Genomic DNA, 6,000 nt, shown 5'->3' on the forward strand with positions numbered 1-6,000 from the left:
CAAAATTGACAAGGATGTGGATTTGTGAGCAGTGCAGAATGAACTGATTCACTGCTGGTGGGAGTACATGTTGATCTAGTGATTCTTAACAGCCACCCAGTCATTTCTAGTAGTTAAGTACGCATATACTCTACAACCCAGCAATTCTACTCTTGGTGTGTACGTTAGAACAACTTAACCAAATGTGCAAAGACAGGAACATTCACGGCAACACGCTGTAGCAACACGCTGCTACAGCCGGCGAGGGAGGGTCATAAAGTCATCTATAAGAGAATTGAAAAAGAGAATTGACATAAAATCATCTATAAGAGAATTGACAAAATGATACATACTTATGCTATAGGAGGCTGTATGGTAACGAAATGAATAAATCAGTTGCATGTATCAACACAAATGAATGTCACAATGTTAAGTGAAAAAAAAGTTGAGTATGAATGCCCTTGCTATTTAATTCCATTTTTTAGAGTTAAAAAAATCCTAAACACTAAATTCAGGAGAGGGGTCGCCTCTGGGTGTTGGTGGGGACTTTGATCAGTAAGTAAAGAATTCAAGGGGCTTCAGTTTTATTATTATGCTTTATTTCTGGTGGCAGAGGGAGTATATGCCACTATTGTTATATTTATGGTTTCTCCCATGTATATAATGTGTGACAGCGCATGACTAGTACAGAGCTCTTACTGCTGTGTCTGTGACCACACTCTTGGAAAAGGGTGAGACACTGAATGAGCAGTGTTCACTAAGAGGCATGGAGGGGTTGGGGCAATCGATAAGATCTGTGACTGTAGTTTGAGGCAAACAGGGGTGATAGGACAAAATGCAAGGAGTGGTTCCAGGGAGAGGGAGCATTGCCGCTGCAGCAGGGAGACAAAAGTTTGGGGTGCCGGGTAACAGGTGAGTCTTTGCCCAGCTGCAAGTGATGTAGGTCGGGTTCCCCCAAGAGACAGATGCCTGCATGCGGGTGGCTTCCTAGGGAGCAGAGGTGAACGGTAAGGGGCCCCTGGCCCCGCAGAGATATCCTGAACTGGGACCAGAGTGTGGGGCTTTTGCACTGTGCACAAACCAGTCATTGCACGGCTGCCCCTTGGTGGCAGCGGGGCGGGGGGGGGGGGGCGGTCCATGCCGCTGTGGGCAGTTCCATGAGGGACTTCTCTGAGCCATCAGCAGCCAGCACTCCCGGCCACAGAGGAAATGCAAGCCTTCTTCCTCGGGGTGGACCTGGACAGCACACCGTAGTGCTGACTGCAGTCCGCCTTGCCACCACTCAGACCCCCGCGTGTCACAGAGGTCACCATTGGAAGAGCATCTCCAGGATTCTGCCTCCTTCCTTTTGTGGACATAATCTTGGAGCCACATCTGTCAATCATTCTGTGCCCCGCCCACTTCCTATCCCTCTGCCCTTACCCGCTGCAGACTCCCTCTGCGGAGGGAATCTCTTGCAGATTCTGGACGAGCTACCTGGTGGGGTGACCCAGACTCTCATCCTAGAGGCTTCAGACCCTCGATCGTCACACCCCGCTCAGCCCACAGCTGCCGTACTTGTCCACATGCCATCAAAATTGGGCAGAGGGGCCGGTTCATGTAGGTGCCAGACATGTTCTCCCCTGGCCCCACTGGGCAGTAGCGTCCCTACCTCCCCTGGTGGCCGCAGAGAGACCCCTTTCTTCACCTGGCTAGTCTGCTGGCCCAAGGAGCCGTGACTCGACATTGAATCAGACTCTTACCACATCCTTTTCTGGCAGCATTCCCCCTCTGGGGCTCGGGACCTCTAGAAGAGGACACGATTGTGAGAACGGAAAACAAAAGTGGATCCGGTCCTGTGTCTCTCCCCCTGCTTCCCACACCCATGTCTTTACTTAAAGGGGTCACGGGCACATAGGGCGCCCTGACTCAGGGGCTATCAACTCTGAGCTGAAAGGAAGCTTCATTGCTCTGTCCGGCAGCAGCTTCTGGGCAGTGCGATGTATGTGGGAGGACCCAAGTGTCCCCCGGCCACAGGCTCATTGCTACCACCTAAGTGGGTCCCCTGGACCAACACAAGTTTGCACAGAGCCTGGAGGCTGGATCAGACTCCCTGAAACCCACACACAGGGCACATGTCCGTGAATCACTGGGTCCTGTTGCCTCCACTCACATCCCCCGTGACTGCCTACACACAGGGGATGCCAGTGAGTGTAGTCTGGCCGGGCATCCGTTTCCAGCTGAGACTGCTGGGTTCTGCTACTGAAGAATGGCAGGCTGGGTATTGGTGGACAATAGCAGTGCGTCCCAGCCTCACAGGGGGTGCCATCAGCTCCCACCACTGAAACCAATGAGGAAAGACGGGCAGTGTCAGCCTCCACGGCAGGGGTGTGGACGTGTGGAATCCGCTGCTGCTGGGGGGGAGGCTTGGGAGCACTGAGTCATGTCCCTCCCCACCTGTTTCATGGCTCAGGCTGTGTCCTCTGTCTCCCTTCTCTCCAACTCACCAGCGTGCCCCAAGGTCCAAGGCTTAGCTCGGATGATGCCTTCAACAGGGAATAACAGGGTGCTGGACTGGCAGCACTTTGATCCCCAAAAGGCCAGAGGCAGGCAGCTGTTGTGATGTTCTGTTGGCCGAGTCAGTCGGTGCTGTAGGGGACTCCGAAGTGCACTCTCCCCCAGCACCCAGGTACCCAGGCCCCACCGCAGGGAAGGCTGGTGCTGCCCATGCCCGGCCTGGGCTCTCTGGGAACCATCTGTCCTGCGTCCAAGGGAGCTGCCTCACCGCCAGGCCAGCCTGTGCCCAGTGACTGGCCGGTGTGGAGAAACAAAGACCCAGCCCCCTGTTCTTACCTCATGCCACCCCAGAAGGGCTGTCCCAGCTCTGGGCTCTCCAGGCGGGACGGATCAGACAAGGTCATCGTGCTCCATGAAGTTCAACCTCTGCTCGTCCCATCCTACCCTGCATCCCTCACTCGCTCACAGGCACGGCTCCCAAGGGCACCCTTGGTATAGCCGTGTACATGCTAGTCAGGGTTTCCTGGGGAAACAGAACCAAGGCGGGGCGTGTAAATGGAAATTTATTATAAGGAATTGGTTTGCACAATTATGGAGGCTGAGAAGTCCCACCACCCAGCGTCTACAAGCCAGAAGGAGAGCCGGGGGGGGGGGGGGGGGAAGGTGAGCTAAATCCCAGCCCAAGCAGCGAGGCAGGCAGGAACAGGACAAGTTCCTCCTCCTCCCTCCCTCTCTCACTGAGGCCCCTGCACACTGGGGAGGGCCATCTACTTTCCTCCTTTTCTCCAAGTCTGCCAATTCAAACTCAAATTTCACCCGGGAACACAGGGCAGAAACACCCAGAACGGAGTTAATCCTGGCACACCATGGCCAGTCTGTCAAGCTGACACATAAAATTACCCATCACCCAGTAAACCTCCTCCAGGGGCATTTCCTCAAATCCGCTGGCTCAGACGAGACTAATACAACCGAGCTCCGGCTGCCCCATGGTCACAAGATGGTGCCCCAGCTCCATCGGTCACGTGCTCATGCCAGCGTCCCAGCTAGACGGGGAGGGAAGGAGGCCCAAGGAGAAAAAGAAAAAACGACCTGTCCCCAAGTCCTGTTCTATCCAGGAAGGGCAACCCCCCAGGCGGTTCCTTAGCAGGCGGAACTGAGTCAGGCCCCGAAGGAGAGACCGGCCTCTAGGGAGAAGCCGCTGCTGGCCTGGACTCATTAGAACTTCCCCTCGGGGCGGAGGTAGGTCACTTCCCATCCGAGCCAAAGGTCTCAGCCCACTAGGAATTCAGGTTGCCGTTTGCAGGGAAGCAGGCAGATTGGCTGGTGGGAGGTGGAAGGTGGGAGACGCCAGAGGCCCCGGGGAAGGTTCCCAGGGCGTCACCCAGAACTCAGAAAACAGAGCCTCCACGCCTGACGCCTAGTCCCACGCCCACCGCTCCCCACGCCCACCCACACCCCTGCAGCACACCGACCTTGGCCACCCCAGACACCAGGGGGAAAAGGCCCCCAGCTGCCTCTGTGGGAGCAGAGACAGGAGACAGGAGCCAAACGAGACCACTGACCGAAAGAAGGAAGGGGGAAGTGCCCAGCCCACAGGCGCCGCGGGTCACCCTTGGGGCGCCGTGTCCTTCCACAGCCCCCCATCCCCGCCGCCCCGGGCTACTCTGCCCTTTGCCTTCACAGACAGCTGGAGGCAGCACCCACGCCCCCACGCCAGGGAGCCTGCTCAGTCTGAGGGAGGCCTGCGTGTCTGGGGGGTGGGATGCTCTGGGGTCCGACATAGCCTCTTGTGGCCAAGAGACCTCAGACTGAGTTTTCCGCTGAGCACTAACTCCTGCCTTGAAGAGGGGAAGAGGAAACAAACCCCCATTCATAACGACCCAGAGCAATACATGTGCCCTGAAACCTTAGTCTACTTCTGTCCATCTGCCTCTGGTCAGTTCCAAGGACTGGCATCCAAAACCAAAACTCTTACTAATGGGGAGAATTTAAACCAGAAATTTCTGTCTCCCAGCAAGAGGGCGTGGGATTTGGCCTGAACACCCCATCTATCCATCATCCGGTGGTCCCCACGATGGGGGTCTGGGAAACAAAGGCTGCCCTGGTGAAGTACCAGGCCCGGGCACTGGGCTGCAGACTGCGTCCCCAGCAGCACCCCACAAAAAGAGGGCACACCCTCTTGCCCAGAGACCCACTTCTGAGGAGCTGCTTGAGACAGCCTGGGGCCAGGCTGGAGGTCCTCTCAGCCCCCACCCCAAGATTTCCCTGCTAACACACCAGCCTGCCCCCTCAGTTCTCCTCAGCTTGGCTTGAAGCGAAGTCTTGGCTTTCTTGACCTCCAGCCATCCGGGAGGGGCAGAAAGGATCTCTTCTCAGACAAGTTAATTGTTCAGGCTTCTCTGCGTTTGGATGGGCCAGTTTCAGGCCCGTGATGTCTCGCTGTGTCTCTCGGGAGTCTGCTGAGTGAGCCGCCGCAGCTCCAGACCGTGCAGGCTCCAGCTGACATCCCGGATAGCCCACGCCCCTGAGTGCAGAGGAGACGGTCCTGTTTGTATGGGTCTCCCAGGGCTGCCGAGGCAGATGACCGCCAGCTAAAGTGCTAAAAACAGCTCAGCTTGTTTCCTGCAGTTCTGGAGCTCAGAAAGTCCAAATGCAGGGTCACAGAAGGACTAAACTCAGGGAGTGGGCAGGGATGCCTTCCTTCTAGATGCTTCCTTGCCCCCCCCCCCAGCTTCTGGCAGCCACCCACTGTCCCTGGCTTGTGGCCTCTGCCTGCATCTGGAAAGCTCCAGCCTCTGCCTCTTCCCACTCCAGTTCCTCCCAGACCCTTCTCACAAGGACCTGCTCAGATCACCCAGCACCACCGCTCCCCCTCCAGGCTCTCAAATTAATCACTCCCGCAAGCTCCATATGAAGTAACACTCTCAGGGTCCAGCGGGGGGGGGGGGGGGGGCGGGATGCAAAGATCTTTGGAGACCATTATTCAACCGACTGTGATCTTTCATGACATCTAGCAAAAGTTCCCAATTTTCCCCCCATGAGTGATGGGGCCCTCCTTCCTGCCCCAGCCCCTCACTCATCTTGGCCCTTTATAGAATTCAGGGTCTGCCCCCAGACACATCCCACTTCCTAGTACAGAATTCTGCATGAGTTAAGATACTGGCAGTTGCAGGAAATCGAAAATCCAGCTTAGATGGGTTTACGCTATAAATTTTTTTTAAATTTTATTTATTTACTCATGAGAGTCACAGAGAGAGAGGCAGAGGGAGAAACCCAATGTGGGACTCGATCCCAGGACCTTGGGATCATGACCCAAGCCGAAGGCAGATGCCCAACAGACGGAGCCATCCAGGTGCCTGGGCTTACGCTGTAAAGGGAAACATCTCGGTTTTCACAGCTGAACAAGCCCAAAGGTGAGTGGGTGTCTGGAGAAGGGCTGGGACAGGACGACGGCCCCTCGAGGCTCCAGGGTACTTCTGTGGGCCACCTGGACCATGTGCCCAGCCCTGAACCAATCACCGTGGC

The sequence above is a fragment of the Martes martes genome (assembly GCF_963455335.1).
Source record: "Martes martes genome assembly, chromosome: 8".
Classification (NCBI taxonomy): Eukaryota; Metazoa; Chordata; class Mammalia; order Carnivora; family Mustelidae; genus Martes; species Martes martes.